We start from the raw sequence: 18,939 nt of genomic DNA, 5'->3' as shown, positions 1-18,939 counted from the left end.
GCCATCGGATGAGGCATTTAGGTCCCAGAATAGTGGCATAGACCTCAGACTCAGATGCAGGCATTAGAAACTAGATGGGACCATTTCCACTATAACTATGCTTGGATGGATGCATGCCATGGAGGAAACCAGAGTATCTACAGAGACAGACTACGCAGTAATGTCCTGGGCAGATGCCCATTCCCTGTCCTGTGCACTCTCCACTGGCAGAGGAGGTGTTCCCCTGCCCGAGATTCAGCACAGTGACTTACCCTGAGGTGCTTCATGAAGAGGACTTGAGAGCTGAGAGTTTGCAAAAACTCATGCTGAGAGTTGGTGGAGAGGAGTGAGTTGTGAGGGTTGAAGAAAAACTAGCACATATTTGTCAAGAAACCCGAGCCAAAAGGATTTATGTCAAGAGATTTTTTTTTTTTTTTGGCAGTTATGAGAGATCACATAAAAAATAAGAAACACACATACTCATACATTTATAATGGGAAGAAGGAGGTGGAGGAAAGAAATTCGTGCTAAAAGGAAATTGTCGAGTTGGGAAGTGTAAGGTAGAGAAATAAATGACATCCTACAGCCAAACTACAGACCGAGACCAGTCCTGTTTGGAGACGGCTGGCGTAGAGGAGTGCTTTTGATGCATGCTGTCAGAAAGACCATAGCTGTTCACTAAATCCCTCTCTCTGCCCTTGCTGTCACGGTCCAACAGCTGCTCATGGAGTAGACAGCAGTGCTGATGGAAGGTGCTGCCATTTATTGCCTGCAGTTTATTACCAAACCTACATTCCTGCAGTAGCGAGGGGAAACCTCTGCCTGTTTCTGGCAGCCTGGCATCTTATCGATTTGCCTTGGACAGTGCTCCAGGACTCTCCTCCGCCACCCTTGATGTGTAAGCGAGCCCATGGTGGGGGCTGAGGACACAGGATCACGTGGCAGGACCTGAGGATACCATGGCAATATTTGCAGAGCTCATCTGCCAATGCCCCAAATCCCTGTTCTCCTCCAGGCATACGGCTCAGCTTTCTCACACCTCTCCCCCACTTTCTTTGCTCTCCAAGTGCTACTTGTAGGAGATGGGAGTGAAGTGACAGATTCTGAGGGAAAGGGGAAAACACAGTCTGTGCCTCTGAAAATGAGACCCTCCTGCATTCTTTATTCCTCTCCTGGTACTCGTCTCTGTCCCCAGCTGAACTGCTGTGACCAATTGCACCGAGAATTTTGTTCCACAAGTGCAGTGGAGATGAGGAAAAAGCTAAAAAGAGGGGAGGAATGTGACTCCTACACTACTAGCATGGGGGATTTTGTTTGACATAACCTTTATTTCAGGTGACATGGCTTAACATCTTCCTTAATGCCACTTCCCACATTTCAGGTCCACCCATCAAAGCCTGCACTCTCTGGAAGCCGGTGGTGTTTCCCTGTGTGGTACGTGCACATTTTGTGAATGTGTCAGAGATCTTGGTGCTAAGGCAAAGCACTCTCTACTGCTATTTTCCTCCATCGTAGTGGCAGGAGGGGCTGGGCATAAGCTCTCCAGGCTGCCCTGTATCAGTAACCTTAATAACTCCTTTCAAATCCTTCTCCTAAGAAGTACTTCTGACAATCACTGTCCACATGTGCCTGGACTGGACAGAGTTTTAAGAAGTAGGTTGGCTGGAATAAGGTGGCTGTGAGCTTTCCTGACAGTTATCCTTAGGAACTCTGTGAAGAGTTTCTGCAGCCACCAGAGCTGCTCTGAATTTGTAATGAATTTGAAAATCATGCCTCAAGTGTGGTCTGCTATAGAGGCAGTGTTTAATGAGGAGTCAACTCCAGCTAATATCAGGTCCAGCAAATGAATATAGGGTATTTTGGGTAAGTCCAAGTTCTCCTTGGTTCAGACATTGTCACTAACACAATTCTGCTGCTCTCCAGTTTCAACCGTCTGCAGGAAGCCTACAGCCAAGACAATTAAGGGCACACATTTTAAGGTGAGTTGTTCTCTTTCCAGAGACTGACTGGATGCTGGATTTGTGTATACATTTATAGGTGCAGGATATAAGAAATACATGAAGATAGTGTATGGACCTAAGAAGACAAGAACCATGGAATTTTGCTCACCAATCTCCACCTCATAGTTCTGTTCCTCTGATTAATCCTTCCTCCAGTACACTAACCATCCTCTGTAGAAATGTGGTAGCAAACACTTAGGCAGTGTATTTTATCTGGTGTTTGTCAGGCACTGTCATAGGGGGTTTTCTCTGTTGACCTGAATAGTTGACATTTACTGTTTCTTTCTTCTTATTGTTCCTCAGTTAGATTTTAAGCTTTGTGGGTAAGGCACTATCATTTGGTCTCCGTTCCTACAGTGAAGATTTTAGGCATCGTGTGGCAAGCAGATTATGGTGACTGGAGAAGGAAAATCTTCCCTGCTGAAATATTTTCCACAAAGAAAGGTCAATCTTGAATTCCCCTCCATCCTTCATCTCCTTTGTAGTTACTAATATGAAAAAAAAAATTGATTTTGAGCCTGCTGAACTTAAAGGACTTCATTATTGGTTGCAAGTGTCATTCCATATGCGTCGCTGCAGTACCTGACAGGAGACTAAGTGTGTAAACGATCCTTCCATCTTCTGCCACTGGTCCTTCTTCACTGAATGCTATTTCCCATGAAATACTAAAATAACTAGCTGGCAACTTTTCTGGAAAGTTTTACTGTTTGCAAATCAATTTTTTTTTTCATTAAGAATGTCTATATTTTGAGCTTTTTGGCCCCTCTGGGCTGAAAAATGTATGTTTTGCAGTCTGGGATTCAATTTTTTTTTCCATTGAGGTCTGCTAGGGAGACTTGTGGGAGATCTGGCCTCCTTCTTTCCCCACAAAGTTCAAGTAGGTCAAACGCTACCACTGATGATCTAACTTTAGCTTTACTCCTTCAAATCCCCACCAGTCTCCTGGACTTGACTTTACAAGTCCTTTCATGTCACTTCACACTGTAGTGGGAGGAAGTGAAAATTACGGGCCACAGGCAGGGTTCCAAAAAGTGCTCTCTCTTTCTCAGAAAAGGGCTGGCATCTTTCCATGGGCCTTCATTGTATTTTATAGCCATACTACAGTATTTAACAGCATAATTTAGTAAGTGTCGGTACTCTGCTGCAGAGTGTGGAGAAACGGTCTTATTCAACCTCTGGCGACGTGTGCTGATTCAAACAATGCACCGTGAGGCAACGTTAATGTTTTCTGGAAATGGAATTGTAGACAGAAATGCCCTTATTGGCCAGCAGCATAAATACTGGTGTCATCCTCATCGGCAAGCAGAATTCAAGACCTTTTGCCCCTAAAAGGTGACTCTCTCTCATGTTTTAATTCACTTCCCACCAAATTAGCTACCCCAAAGTGCAGGCACACATTCCCCTGGTTTATACCTGACATCAAGACGATTGGTTTTGTGCTGCTCTTCACGCTGCACCTCTCTGAGCTTTTGAGCACTGGATCATTTAGTCACTGTTACTGCCTATGGTTGTACCTGAATTAGTTTTTTTTTTAATTTAAAATTTAAAAATCTAATGAAATTATTAGAGAAAATCAAAGTCCTTGCCCTGGATTAAAAATATATACTAAAGGTGTTTGCAGAAGACCTGCTGCAACACAAAATCTGAGTGAAACTGTTTCTCACCCTTCCAGCTATGGTGCCTCTTTGTTTCTTGTGTGCTTTAAATGCTTGGGGAAGATAGGTATGGCTGGGATCCTAGACCGCCGTCTGATTTAGGGAGTTCTAAGCATGGAGGGATGGGAAAACAGTGACTCTTCTGTCACAGAGACCATTTCATGTTTACCCCAGCTGTGCAGCCACCATCTGTGTTTTGCTGGATTATCACAGAGGTCAGCTGTCAAATGGAGTAGGAGGCGGCAACAGTTGCATCAGAAGCTGGTCAGATGTCATCTCCTGAGGAGATTTTAATGTGTTCTTCAGCCCAGGAGGCTGCAGTAGTCCATCATAATTTCTAGCAGCTGTATCAGACTTTGTACTCAGCATAAAAAGCCCCATCATATTCATGTAATATCATTCTTCACGCTTGCAGTCACGATGTCAGGCCCCTCCAGCAGGACTGGTGCAGTTTGGTTTGTGCTGTATTGATTTTTGAGCTGTATCCAGGTCTAAGTTGAAGCTTCCTCTGTGTACCAGCCAAGGAGCAGCGACAGTTCCTGAAGCTACCCTTCTTTCAGCTTAGAGACGAGTTCTGGTGTTGGGGCTGTGCGTGCAACGTGTCCTGGCTTCGGCTCAGAGGTAGTAAGGCTGGACTTGGCCTGAGGAGGGCCTCCAGTGATAGCTATCCAGTGCACATGTGGGAGACCACCTATTCTCCACCATGTGGCACTGGAACTACTGTGTGTGGCACAGTAGTTCCCCACAACGTACACTGAAGTCCTTGTCCTCCTGTACACCTCAGTATTTCTTTGGGTCAAATGTTTTTGTTTTCACCACCCTCCCTACCCACATTGGTTTTCCTTGAAAAGAAACCTAGTCCAGAGTGGAGATGCAGTAAACCCTGGTGGATCTACCAGGTTGGACAATGGTGAGAAGAGGGCTGTATTGAGTGTCTGTCCCACAATGTAGGTATAATTGTGATCATGCAAATCTACCTGTATAGTCTTTGACGGTTTTATTTCATGAGAATAACAAGGGACATGGCGAGAAGGCAGACCTGCTTTGAGTAGGAAACTGGACAAGAAAGCCACAGAGGTTCCTGCCCATCAGCAGGGATGGGTTGCTGATATTTGGGTTCTATACCTTGCTCTGTTGGGGAAGTTCAGAGCAGTGATGTCTATAGTAGTAACATACCCATAGATCTACACACATCTACAGCAATCGTGGAACCATAGAAATGTGGAACATCCCACACTGGAAGGTTTCTTAGAGATCACCTGATCCAAGCACTCATGGGAAAGGGAACCTAGGTGAAATTATCTAGCACCCTGTCCAATCACATCTTGAAAACCTCCAGAAACAGAGACTCTACCACATCCCTGGGGAATTTGTTCTAGAGATTGACTGTTCCCCCTGTAAAAAATTTCTTTCTTGTATTGGGATGAAAACTATCCTGGTGCAACTTGTATGCATTGTCCCTTGTCTTCTCCATGAGGCCTCTTGTGAGGAGCGTCTGTCCTCTTTCTTGTAGCTGTACTTTAAATTGATAACATATTTCCTCTATATCCTTCACCTAAGGTATCAAAGCAGACAAGGTTGTATATTAACAAGAATAAGCTAGCTGGAAAATGGAATCTCTTTGTATTTTTAAAAACCTCCTTCGTAAACCTCAAAACCAATATGAGGCAAAGGCATATGCCATTTCACAAATGGATAAACTGAAGTGATGCAACCCAAAAACAGTGATGAGCAACACTGCCATAGGCTGAGCAGTGGTCCATACACTCCTCTCAAGATGGCATGTGGCTTGGTAACTGTCCAGCTCCACCATCTGCAGAGACTGAAACTCAATTGCTGTTAACGAGAATGAAATTATGGCAATATTAGCATAATTAAAATGAGAAGAATCCTAGTTCAAGGATGATTGATGCCCATGAAAAGCTTTGGATGGAGGCAGAAAAGACAGGTCCAAGACTGTTGGCTCAGACTTTATTTACCTGCACAATTTCTGCAGGTACAGGAGGAAATGTCCTCAAAAAATAAAGGGTTTAATGTGGCTACTGACTGGTATTAAATAAATGATGCATGTTGGCAAAGCGATAGATGAGAATAGCGGAAAACACATTGTGAAAGGAACCAGAAGAATTGCTGTCATAAATCTCCCCAAACTATTCTAGTCAGAGCGAGGCTAAAAACTAAGCAAGTTACTGTGAGCATAAGGAAAGGGGGCTTTAGAAGAAACTTGTGGCTCTGTGGGTTCATTGACACGAATTTTGCCTGCGTGTCCACCTCTTAGAAGAGCAGCAATGGAGGGCCAGAGAAAGGAAAGGGTTTTGAAGGTGTGACATTGCAACTTGGATTGTTTGGCTTTTGGGTTTTATTTTTTATTTGAGGCAGGTTAAAAGAGCTCCAGGTGTTCTCTCTAGAAAAAAAGAGATTAGAAGGCAACATTAATCAAGTTTACAACATATTCAAACAAGTAGATAAAGAGGAGAGAAAAAAATACCTTGAAATGTTTTTCTAATGACTGCATATTTTAGCTGAAGAATTCACAAGGGCCGACATGGAAAAAGACTTATATATGCAAAACTAGGGTTAGAAGACAAAGTGGGATTATTTTCAAAGCTCATAAATAATTTAACTGTTGGAAGAAAAATGCAGAGGTTTCTGTTGTTCTTATTGCCAAAGGAATGACTTTAGGCCTGATAAAGTAAGGGGCTAAAGGGGTTTTCACACAGAAGAATGGCAGAGCATAGCTGTTTGTCTGTTACAACTTGTCACACCAGTCACGGTTTTTATTGGGTAAAAGATGGGCATGTTGGGACAGCATATTCTGGCTTCTCTGACACACTAAAATGCCTGCATCCAATGCTAAATGACCTTTTCATTGGAAAGAAATTGCAGTTTCTTGTTGACTTTTGTAAGGTGTTCACTGAAAGCAATTGTAAATGTTCCTATTAACTTTTTTCTTTTCTGCAGAAAGAGCCCATTGCTGAATGCTTTTGAAAACCCCACTTGCAAAAACCTGGAGGAGCCTTACAAAGGACCAGCCACTGGAAAAATTTGAGAGGCAGAGTGCCTTCTTCATTTGCATTTCTAGTTACCATGAAAATTGTGCAACTTCACAGTGACTAGGGCAGGTCATATAAGGGCTTTGTTATCTATTTTGCATGCACAACAATCCATGCCATCATCACACGTGCTGAGTCTCCACATCAGTCACTTTGCACAGTCTAGTCGTGCAGTCAAGTGGCTGAAGTTCTCAAAGTCCCTCTTCTATATAATTTCTGTTCCTGCCAGCTGACAACAACCAATAACTACCCGTCCAGTTTGTATTCTAGTTTTGTTTTACTGAACTGACTTATCTTTTTCTTTGCCTTTGACTTCACATTTCCAGACAGTGAGAGAAGCTGGACTGACAGCCTTGAAACCTGCTTTCAGTGAACCTATGGTCTCTTTGCTTCAACACACCTCAAGCATGTTGGCTGGAAGTCACTGCTGCTCAGCTCAGGGAAGAGGTGCGTAGAAACTCCAGCACTTCTCTTCAGTATGCAGCACCCAGCCATGTGTGCACTCTGAGGCTATTTCAAATGGTAAGTGCAAACCATGGCTGATCTCTTTTACTTCCTGCTGCACTTGGCTTCTTTCAGTTACTACTTTCCAGCTCAGATTTAGTGGTTTCCATCTGCGCTGAAAGTGTTTCCTAAGTCAGCCATGTATAATACTTGGCCGTGACCATCCGCCCATCACCTGTGCGACAGACAAGGCGAATCCACGTGCTCAAGCACTGAAGGACTGATCTCTGAGAAGTGACATCTCACTCATTTCTTGGCTCCTCTGCTAAAAGTGCAATAAAGGCACCAGCTGGGCTCATAAGCAGTGATATAGGCCTCTCTGATCTAACACCATCCAAAGATTTCCCATAGGAAGGCTTACTGACCAGCTGGGTGGCAAGTAGTTATCAGCAATGACCTGGTACGGAGTCAAAGAAAGGTCCAGTTAGGCCAAGTCTACCCTCACCTCAGCTGCACAGACCTCTGCACACCTTTCTTTAACATTTGCAGTTAGTGGGGAGGGAGTGCTGCTTTAAATCTGATGAATGAGAACCCTTCCTAAAATTTGGCATTTGGTGGTATCAGCCCCTTCATGGAAGGAAAAATGCCCCAGTTTCTGATTAAACTGGATCTGGACTGTAAGTCTCTCAGGCAAGTGTGTTGGTTTACATGGATTCCCTACCTCTAGGAAAATAAAGCACTGTAAACGTCCAGTATTTCACCCAAATTCAGCTTTCTCCCAGCACTGCAAAAGCTTGGTAGTCATGGAGAGAAAATATTTACTTAGTAAAGCTTTAAGATCAGGCTTTTGGGCTGGAAACTGGAAGGTATAAATAAGCCAGATATAGGACAACTCCTGCTTAAACTGCAGAGCTTAATCTGCAAAGCCAGGTATCTCTAGCTCTTTATCCTATTACAGCCTGGACTTGCTCTGTGCGACCCAGTCATCAGAACTGGGAGTTTTGACCAAACGATCTCCTGAGTGGGATGCTCAGAGTGGGCAGAGGAGGCCAATAGCTTTGTCCCGCACACAGGGCCAGCCTGCTCTTCTCAGCTTGCTGTGTGTCTCAGTCTAATCTCACGTTTCTTCTTGTTTCCTGAACTCATCTGCTTGCTGATTATCAGCTAGCAGAGGTATGCACAGGGACTCAGACCGCTTTTGTCTTTGGCTTTTGGGCTGTGGAATGCTAATACGGGTGTTCTGGATAGCTGTCCCTTGGGGTTGGGAGCGCTGGGTCCAGAGGGCCAAGTATCTTTTTCTAATCAGTCTCCTGGCTGTCAGCCCTTAAACCACACCAGGCTGCTCCCCGGAGCCAGCTTCAGGGCACTTGTGTGAAAGGTGATGCCAAGCCTTAGTCTGAAGATTGTTGTGTGAAATTCATGTGCTCTGGCATGCTCTGGGGTCGCTACAGAAAGGAGCAACAGCAGAACAGACTGAGTGGAAGGAGTTAAAACAAGGAAAAATTGAGCTGACACTTTTCATCTGTGCTTACACACCATTGTAGCCGTGGCTGGGGGATTCTATTGGCTTGGCTTAAAAAAGGTATTGCTAATGTCTAACACTTGATGACAGATGGTTCACCAATACTGCTAGGCCCATTGTCTCACTTAATAGCTCTTTGCTCTAGCTGAAAGAAGGTAATCTTTTCTTGTAGGGGTTGGTAGGAGGATCTGTGTATGGAGTGCCTTCTGACAACTGTTCCAGTTTTGGAGTCTGTTCTGTAGCTCACTGAAGTGGAATCGTCTCCCTTACGCCCTGGGAGGAGGGGCTCACAAAGGAGGAATCACAGGCACGATGCCTAATTTGTGGGTGCTTTTCTATCTGGTAGGACTCGTAACACTGAATTCAGCAAATACATTCTCTGTGCCGTGTATGGAAAAAGTAAAACATGTGATCTGTTCAAAGGGTGAGGAGAAGTTTAGGGTCTCTGTCTCTCCAAGGAGAAGAAGCTCCCATTTTTGGGATGTCATGCTGTGGCTCCCTGAGACAGTTAACCCACCCACTCACCAGATGCCTGCAAACTTGCATGCTTGTGTCTCTTCTTTTTAAGAGCTGAAAGCGATAGCTGCAATCCAGCAACACGTATGCCGCAGGAGACTGACATCAATAGCAGACTAAGGTGTACCAGGGGGGAATTCTGTGTCCCTTGCTCCTGGTGAGGCATCCTGTGCTGTACAATGTGCATCACATTTATAGAAGCAGTGTTAGGAGCCTGGGTCTCCTAGGAGAAGTTATGGAGTCACTCACTTCCTGTTTCCATTTGTATTTCCACCTTTTCAAACAAAATGAGGCAAATCAGTGGGAGGGGTTCTGAATACCTCCCTAGGCTGCTTTACAGTTGTATGATCAGGGCATCTTTGCTTCATGGGAGCCTCAGGGGGACAAGTCCAAAACATTGCTGTGCTTTTGAGACAGAACTCCCAATTTTGGGGATTTTTTTTTTTTTTTTACCCTCCTCCCTGTGTATTTATGGTTTTTCGTTAGGCTGACAACCACCCCACTGCCCACTCCCCCTTTTGGCGGGGGGGGCGGGGGGAGGATCACCCTGTGACACAATAGGAACATCATATCTGAAAACAGTAGTTTCTAAAGCAGGACGTTAAGTTATTTTTTAAACAATTAGAAAAAAATATTTTTTTCTCTGTCCAGGGGACAGAGGAAGAATCTGAACTTGTTGTATCTCCCATGAATGCACTGCACCCCGCGAGGCTGCAGCTTGCAGGAAAAGGGCATGCTTACCTGTATGTATGCAAGAAACCTCCTTCCCCAGTCTGTGCTCACTTAAAGTAGTCCATGCCAAGTTCAGAACTTACCAGATCAAGGTGCAGAATTCAGGATGGTTTATGAATGTCGTGGTGGGTGGATGTTTGCTACCAAGGTGTTTCTTGCCGCCAGAACATGTTGTGTGTTTACCAGTAGTAGTGCTATACAGGTTCCTTAGCAGAAATGTGGGAACGTTTGAGGTTGAGTGGGCATTAACAAAAGCTTGTACAATATCAGTGGTGAATGCAAGTGTGCAGAGATGGGGCTTTGAGCAACCTGATCTAGTTGAAGATGTCCCTGCTCACTGCGGAGGGGTTGGACTAGATGGCCTTTAAAGGTCCCTTCCAACCCAGACCATTCTATGAGTCTATGAGACACCAGAGTGACCTCAATCCCTTAATAAATGGAGCACAAGGGCTCTGATTTGGTACCTTCCAAACACTTTTTTGGGATGTGTTTGGTCTATTGTGAGTGCTTAGTGTAGTGAGAGGGAAGCTGTGGGACTGAAACCTGTTCCAAGGGCTGATTTCCTCCACAAGTAGGACAGCAGTGCCGTTCCAGAAGGGATTTTCAGACCGACTGCTGGCTAACTTGAGACTGTGGCCTATTCCCATTTCATCAGCTCTGGAAAGGTAGGACAAGCCAGGTAGTTTCAAAAGAGTTTTGCTAAGGGACCTTCCTAGGCAACAGTATGAACATCTTCCTTCTCCAATGATGCTGTGCATAAGCTTGTGCAAGCTGCTTGGGCAGCATTTGCATGTCACACTAAAGCACCCAGTGATGTGTATTTCCCCATTTGCTAAACCCCTGCGATGTGTGAGCTCTTTCTGGGACCACAAATGTGAACACCTGACATGTTTCTAGACCCATGGGGCTGATGCTGCCCTGGCACATTGGGACTGGGCTAAACATGCTTTTAGAAACTGGAATAATCAAAGTGGAAAACTCCTCATCCTGCTTCACAAGGTCATTTCCAAATGGTATCACAATTTTAGTTACGTGAAAGGAAAATGGGAAGAGCTCTGTAGCCTCGTTCAAAGCCCAGTTCACCTTTAATAAAAGAAAGCTGTCTAATGGACATCTGCCTGGAGTGGGGATGGGGTGGAAGTGAGGAGAGGAACCACTTCCTCCTGTGTGTGCAAAGGAAAGGTGGCTCTGCGGCTATGTCAGGAAAAGTTGATATGGAAAAGTGACACCCTGCAGGAAAGGATTTACTGCTTTCTTAGAGACGCAGAAATGTGATTAGTGGTTGAGGTGTCTCCATGATGGTCCAGAAAGAATGACATGCAAACCATTTACCGAAGGTATGTGAATAGCCATCCTGGCTATTCATGGGGATGGAATTGCAGTTTACTATAATCACACTGGTGCCAAGGAGCACCTTGGTGAAGGATAGATGTTTGACCTTCAATAAGCCTTTAGTTTCATGTAATGTGATGTAGCATCTACAAATCAGAAAAAGGAGCAGCCAGTGGCTTTTGAACCTCTGTGATAGAGCACTCCCTATCTGCTGTACCCTGATGCACGTGGGTAGGCAGCTGCAGGCTTTCAGGTTGGCTTGGCCTCTTTCTTCATGTTCGTTGCTTCAGATTGAGTCTTCTCTTTGGCTGCTTGCCAGACCCAGCAAGACGGTCCCATGCGGGAACAGGCCCACGCTGCAAAACTTTAATTGTTTTGCTTTACAGCACCTACAGTGTAAACCCGCGGAAAGAAGCATGGAGTCTCCATATGACAGGCAGTTAAATCTTAAAACAGGGCAGGTGTATTTGTACAGCCCGGAGAAGAGTGTTTATATCAACCATAAGGCCATATCTACATGTGTGCTTCAGCCCATCCTGGTTTAGTCTGTGTCTCTAACGTAACCAGAGTTGAGTATGGCAAGTAAACATCACTTAGTTCAGGCAGCAGTGCGGTCACAGCAGTGCTTTATTCCTCAGCACACCAATGTAAATGAACCTCCAGCTGGCTGAAAACATTGCGGTGCCTCCCTCCTTTTTGCAGACTGGGCTTGGAGATTTGCCCAGTTTTTGAGCTTGCCGCATAATGCATGGGGAAGTGCTGGGAGAAAGGCAAGGACCATGCGTGGTCCCCTCTGTGTCACTCATAGCCAGATTCCCCAGTTCAGTAATCCCGATGGTGTCTCTGCAAAGTCAAATATTTTTAGAGGTACTGGCCTGGGCCACAGAGGCAGCTTTAATAGTGTTTTCAGGCCTCCCCATGGGAGCTGGCTGCTCCCCAACACTGGATATTTTATCTTTTGTGTATTACAGGGTACCTCTGGAATCTTGTCTCACAATCATTCACTGACAGCCCTCAGCTGTGTCTCAGTGGCCAAGGGTGTCCCCAGCTGTATGCCCCAGGGATGCAGCCCATCCTACTCAGACCACATGGCCATGGCCTTGCAGATACATCAGGATGTACCTCACAGTCCCATATCCACTGCAGAGACATAACATCTTCCTCAAGGCAGGTAAGGAAGGGCTCTGGGGAGCTTGAGGGTCACGAGGGGGAGTGGGGAAGGCAGCCAAAGAAACAGGGAGGGAATCAGGCAACACCTTTTAGGGGTACCTTTGCTGTGCCACTGTGGGAAATTGAGTCTTCCCTACTTGTTGTGGGTTTTCCTTCTTCAAAGGGTAAGTTTCACAAGTGCCCCCTTGATTCTCAAATTGGCCCAGGTCAGAGGATATGTCTCTGTCCTTTTCACCCCTACAACTCAGGGCGGGACACTGAATGGCCTTTGGTGAAGAAACCTCTTCTTACCAGAGACCTAGCCCTCATTTTCTAGCTCAGTGACATCTGAAGCCAATTCCCACGTCTTTAGCCTACTCAGCCCTCTACAGAGTATCTTCTCTGCAAAAAGACAGAGATGGGGTTGGTGTATGTGCTCTTCTGTATTTGCCTTTACCTTGAGATGAAAAGAAAATACTGACCATATTCCCTCCTTGTATTCATCACCTGATTTACATTTCATTTATTTCTATAGCCCTGAACAGACATTAGTAACTCATAATAGTAATAATAGGAGTTTCTACTAATAGAACTCCTTCCATCTGTGGAGTTCAAATTATGGACAAGCACCATTAGTCCCATTTAGAGATCGATTTAGCTGGTGCAACTTGTCCAAATGCAGATGCAGCTCTGAGAATCAGAAAAAAAAAAATATGCAAAAGCTCCTGGTTTCAGACCCAGCCTCAGCTCAGCTGATCTGGTACAGCCATTTCAAGGGAAAAAAAAAAATTAATCATTCAAAAGATGAGACGTGAGGGATGCTCAGGAAGAAATTGAGCCTCCTCTCTAGAGACTGCAGAATTTCACAAAGTTGTCCCAAAGCAGCAAAAGGAGCAATGTCCCAAGCTTTGGCCTCTATCCTTATCAGCATGAAAAAACCATGAGCGTGAAATCAAACAATGGTCTTCAAATGGGAGCTACAATGACTCTAATTTGTATGTACTGTTATTTGATCTTCTAACCTACTAGGTTTAAGGTAAACCACAGTGGAATAGCAAGCAGACATTAAATGAAACAGTGTCATTAATTCAATCCAATGAGATACGTTTTATATAACAAAGGGATTTGTTCTGATACTCAAACAATGTATATTAATGAAAAAGTCGAAATAGATTCATTTTGTTCTCAAAGCAAACACATTAAGGAAAGCCATCAAGAAGTAAAGAACATGGCATTATTTTTTTTAAACTGTGCTTTATTTAGGGCTAAGCTGGAAAGCGTCATTCAATAATTACAGAAGATTACAAGGAGTTTTAGGGAATTGAGAGTGAAAGAGCAGTTGTATGGAACTGCAGCTGCGTTACACATCTGTACTTTCTAGCTGTGGGCTCAGTCTGGCTGCCCTTACTCAGGCAAAATACCCTCTATATCCCCGTGGGAGTTCTGCCTGAGTAAGGGCCGTAAGATCTGGCCCAATAGGGAATTAGAATTAAAATTAAATTAAAAGAGAAAGGAAGAAAGTTTGAGATCGACATAAAAAACAGTAAGAAAAGCAAACAAGAACATTAAAACAGAGTAAAACCAAACAAAGAATCAGAAACAATTATCACACTGCTCAATCGATGCAAACAAGTGTGAGAATGATGTAAATCAAGTTATAAGACTGTGAAAATAAATTTTAATAAATATGATATACTTTAAAATATATGTGTTCTTAAATAATTCATTGTTTTTTCTGAGTCAGATTTTTTAAAGCAATGTCTTATTTTTTAACTGCTCTAAAGTCATTTACCAAAGATAAATATCGTGCTTTCATTAAATAGTTTTCCTTGTTTTTTCTCTATCATTACAATTAAAAGTCCTACAAAATATGCAAATTTATTTACAGAAACAGAGCCAGCATCTTTTTTTTTTTTTTTAAACATCCCCCTGTTTTTCAAAATTCCTTGTAAACAGTTTCAGAAATTCTTCAAAGAGATTGTTTTATGTTACTTTTTGCTTTTATTTTTTTTTATTTTTTTATTTTTTTATTTTTTTTTATTTTTTTATTTTTTATTTTTTATTTTTTAAGATTAAGGTTCTAGGCTAATCCTTGCCCTGAAGGTTTCTAGAGCAAATATGGAAGCTACTGAAGCATAGGATGATGGGAATCTTGCGGACAGCAGATCATGAAGACATGAAGCATTTAGCTGTGTTTTGTTGTTCAAGTTAGAACTAACGTCTGATAAAAAGACAGCTGTTTTGTTTCCCATTTGCATTGTCTACAGAATCGAGTTTTGTTTTGTTTATTTTTTAATAGCTGGAATGCTTGCAGTTAAAAAAGCTGCCATAATAGCCATTTATCTCCTTTTTCTCCTTGATATATAACAGCATCCAACAGCAATTGGCAGAGTAGGAATTTATGCTCAATCTAAACTCTACAAAAATTACAGTTCTACAACATCTTTGATTTTAGCATTAACGCTAACTTCTATGTAGTATTTTTTTTGCCTTTTTTTTTTTTTATGTTGTCTAATTTTTTCTATTATATAGGTATTTTAAACTTTCTTTTTTTTAAATTCTGTACAACTATTAGGATTTTAAATGGGGAGAGTTAGAAGCATTTACAAACCTTTTTTGTTTTCCATTCAATATCAACCATCTTTCCTTTCTCTTCTCTATGCCTTTTTATGTATTTATTTATGTATTTATTTATTTACTTTTTTGCTTTTCATAGATATCCATCTTACCTGCCTTTAACAGTGCGATCCTTACGTATTATACAGAAAACCATATGAAAGCTTCATAGACTCTAATTAATGTATAACCAAAGAACCTCCCAAAGTATGAAAGAACTATTATCTTGCTGTTTTAAAAGCATTTAAGCATTTTTTTTTTTTTTTAATTTTACATATTTCATATAATCGCTCTCAAAAACTGTTTTAGGAACAGCTCAGAGAAAAGGAAAGAACTTCCATATTTTACATACAGCTACAAGTCTGCGGTAAAAAGTTTTGTCCTTTGGTCCCTATATAGCTAAGGAATGACAGATAAAGATGCTTAGTGACTGTTACCATGGGTCACGCATGGTAACCGCATCCTTGGTGGCAAACAGGCACTCCTTTGCCAGTATCCAGGTTTGCATCTCCTGTTTGAAGAAAAGCCGCTGTGGTGATATCAGTGTCTCTTCAGAAATCCTGGTTGATCTTGTTCCTGTTCTGATTTTACTTATGTGTTTGTTTGTTTTGTTTCAAGCGCATGTCCTTCGAAGTCAGCAGATGTGATACTTTTCTTGAAGAAATGTTACAGTCTAAACAATCAAAGAGAGAATAAGTCTGAAGTCTTCAGCTTGATTGATATTTTGCTGATATGTCAAAGGTGTAATCCAACAGTTCCCGTTTTTTTAATATATATATACTTTTTTTTTTTTTTTTTTTTTCTAATTGTGGCCCATTCAGCTGCTGCCCTAAAAAAATGAAGAAGATCATTGCAAATTAAATCAAAAAGGGGAGGGGGAAGTAGGGAAGGGGGGGAGGGTACTTGGGACAGGGGGGAAAAGACCTAAAAAATGAAAATTAAATTAAAAACAAGCCTGTTCTTTTGGGCCCAATCCTGCTCCTGTTGAAAGTAATGGATGTTTTCTTCTCCCTTCAATTGGGACAGGATGGGGCTTCTGGTTTGATGTTTTGCTTTTGGAGACATTGGCTCTGATTCTGCTCCCACTCAATGTCAACAGAAAGATTCCCCTTGACTTCAGTGAGAACCGGATCAAACCCAAAGTGAGCAAGGTAGTCACGATCATGATAGAAAAAATACAATTGTTCCTAATAGCAATAATAATAATAAATCAAAATAATAGTAGGGCATGTCTATGTAGATCTGTATCACTATGTATGTGCAGATAGCTGCATTTTAATTATTTTTGAGTGCCACTTTACAATGCCAGATCAAAATCTTGCTTGGCGGGCTTTTGTAGTGTGAAAGACATCAAGAAAGAATTGTTCTACATTTTAATGGGGTGCCATCTATGACAGTGTATGAGCTTTCTGTGGAGAAACAGCTGCCAATAACATCTACTCCTTTGTGACTGTCAGAAAGTAGGACTTTGAAAAGGCAATTTATAGGATGTTAAATTAAAAAAAGGCTGTTGGAATAAACTTTTTTTTTTTGCAAAAAAAATGTAAAGCTAACATTTCTTAAATAAAAAGTTATTTAAAAAAATGTAATCATGATCCGACTAGGCTTGACATTTAAGTAGGATGCTTAATCATTAAGGATTAGCTCTTATCTCTTTCTAGCAAGCAGGTTCTTCTTATACACTTGGTGATTTATTACATCAAGAAACTTAGAAACTGCAAAAGGTCCACTCTGGTGGAAAAGTGTCATGCGGAATATCAATCCATGCTGGCAGGTTTTCACACTGTTGGTTCAACAAACAGCAAACCGTACACAGCAGTCTAAACAATTACAACACCAAAAATAATAATAGAATAAAAAAATAAAAAACACTCGTCAAGGACCCTTTTTCAGTTGTAAACAAAAAGATGCATTTTGCTTTTTGATCTGTATGGGTTTTTTTTCCCACTCAAAACAATCCCTCCCTCCCCCGAGCAATTAATTTTGGCTGGAGTTGCTGTAATATGGAACCTTAGAATTAGGAATTCTTGAAAAGACATACAATGAGGCTTTTCTTGGGGTTTCTTTTTTTGGATTGCTATAGTTTTCAAACTACTGTTACTATCATTACTCTTTTTTGGTTTTGTTTTTTTTTGTTTTGTTTTTGTCATTTTTTCTTTTTTTTCTTTTTTTTTTTCTTTTTTTTTTTTTTTTTTTTTAATTTTTAGAGAGTGATTTGAAATATCCTAAGGGGAAAAAAAGGTGTCAATTGAAAAAGGCCCCCAATTCTCCGGAAAAAAAATAAAATCACAAGATTTTCAGTGCAAAAAAATTAATCACGCATTTTTTTTCTCTCTTTTTTTTTTTCCAATTTATCTGTAGTTATAATAATCCCATTTTTTTCTAAAGAATTAGGAATCCATCTTTTTTTTTTCCTTCTATGTGACATCTAAAGAAGCATAAAACGCTGACGAGAAATCAAACAACAAATAAAGAAACCACTGCAAGCACCAAAAACGAAACGAAAATGAGCACAGCAAAAAATTGTGGCAGCACAAAGTCAAAAAAGGCACATGTGATCATGACTGGCCAATCATCAACTGATACAACATCCAAGAAAAATGCTTCAATCACGGCACCTGCACGAAACTTGACGGCATGTCATGCAACCAATTCTTAGCTTGTTACATGACGCCATCATGTCACACTTTCAACTTCGAGTTGATTTGAACTTACGGCCTGGGGGACTGTATTCTCCACTTTCATGTCATTACGTGAACTTTTTTCCTAGCTCAGCGCGAGACTGTGGTGGATTTGACTGGCTCTTGGTTGGTTTTGTTGGAATTTGATTGAATGACAAAAGAAGAAAAGATTTTTTTTATATATATATATTTATATATAGTGTGGAAAAAGGGAAAGGTGGGGAAAGAAGATATATATAAAAATAATAATAAAAAAAAAGTTACAAACACAGCATCAGTCAAAAAGATCTAATGGAAATACTTGCCATTAAACTATAGAAAATGAAACAAGCAGGAGAGCAAACCAAACTAACTGAACGGAAAGAAAAGAAAGAAAGGAAGAGGAAAAGAAAGAAAGGAAGAAAAAAAAAGGATGGAGGAGGCCTAGCTAGAGACACACACGTAAAACACACACTTAAATGTAGACACACGGTCAACAGTGAACAGTAACAGAACGCTGTGCAGCGGCTGTTGAGGAGAGCATGCACTGAATGAATGAGCGCAGACACAGATCAGTTTGCAAAGTCTGGAAAATAAATACATTTGCTGCCAACCAGAATGCTTTTGTTAGCACCGGCCTTTCCCACACCACCCCCAGCATCCTGGGCTTCACTGGACCGCTAGTCAAAGTCCTCTGGCAGTCTTTCCATTTCCTTGGATGGACTTCAAAGCAGGTACCATTTTAATTTGATTACATCCCAGTTTAAAATCAGGGGGGAATACAGACCAAGAGCTGCTTTGGCTACTGAGAATAAAAGGAAGAAAAAAAAAAAAACAAAACAAAACAACCCACCACCCCAAAAAATGAAAAATAAAATGAAAACAAAACCAAAAAGCAACTACTACTTGTTGCTGCATGTCCATTTTGGTTCACAGGACAGCAGGTTTGGAAACACAGCAATGCTGGTATGGTGTGGGAAGCAGACTTGTAGGAGGACTCAGATGGTATAATGGTTCCTGAATCAGCATCATTAAAAGACAGATATTTACTCCTTTGGCATTTGGGTCTGGTGTGAATTTAAAAAGTAAAAAAAAGAGAGACAGGAAAGAGGAAGCGGATGAGGGAGAGGAAGTGGACGAGGAAGAGGAAGAGGAAGAGGAAGAGGAAGAGGAAGAAGAGAGGAGAGGAAGAGGAGAGGAGAGGAGAGGAGAGAAGAGGAGAGGAGAGGAGGGGAGGGGAGGGGAGGGGAGGGGAGGGGAGAGGAGAGAAGAGAAGAGAAG

At 41.9% G+C, this 18,939-nt stretch overlaps 1 protein-coding gene across 11 annotated transcripts in view; it reads right to left on the bottom strand.

Moving 5' to 3' along the window:
* Window positions 1–9,575: 9,575 nt before the first annotated feature.
* Window positions 9,576–18,939, bottom strand: part of CELF4 (CUGBP Elav-like family member 4) — a 730,178-nt gene continuing 720,814 nt past the window's right edge. For 8 of the 11 annotated variants that reach the window (XM_080371390.1, XM_080371397.1, XM_080371398.1 and 5 more), the window contains exon 13: window positions 9,576–17,801. The gene's annotated coding sequence lies outside the window, so the exon portion shown is untranslated. The remainder of the gene's footprint in view (window positions 17,802–18,939) is intronic. The other 3 variants (XR_013924765.1, XM_080371393.1, XM_080371394.1) reach the window with 3 other exon arrangements.

This window comes from Falco punctatus (genome assembly GCF_963210335.1).
Source record: "Falco punctatus genome assembly, chromosome: Z".
Taxonomy (NCBI): Eukaryota; Metazoa; Chordata; class Aves; order Falconiformes; family Falconidae; genus Falco; species Falco punctatus.
The sequence above is the reverse complement of the archived record's forward strand: the minus strand, read 5'-3'. Positions and strand labels throughout refer to the sequence as shown.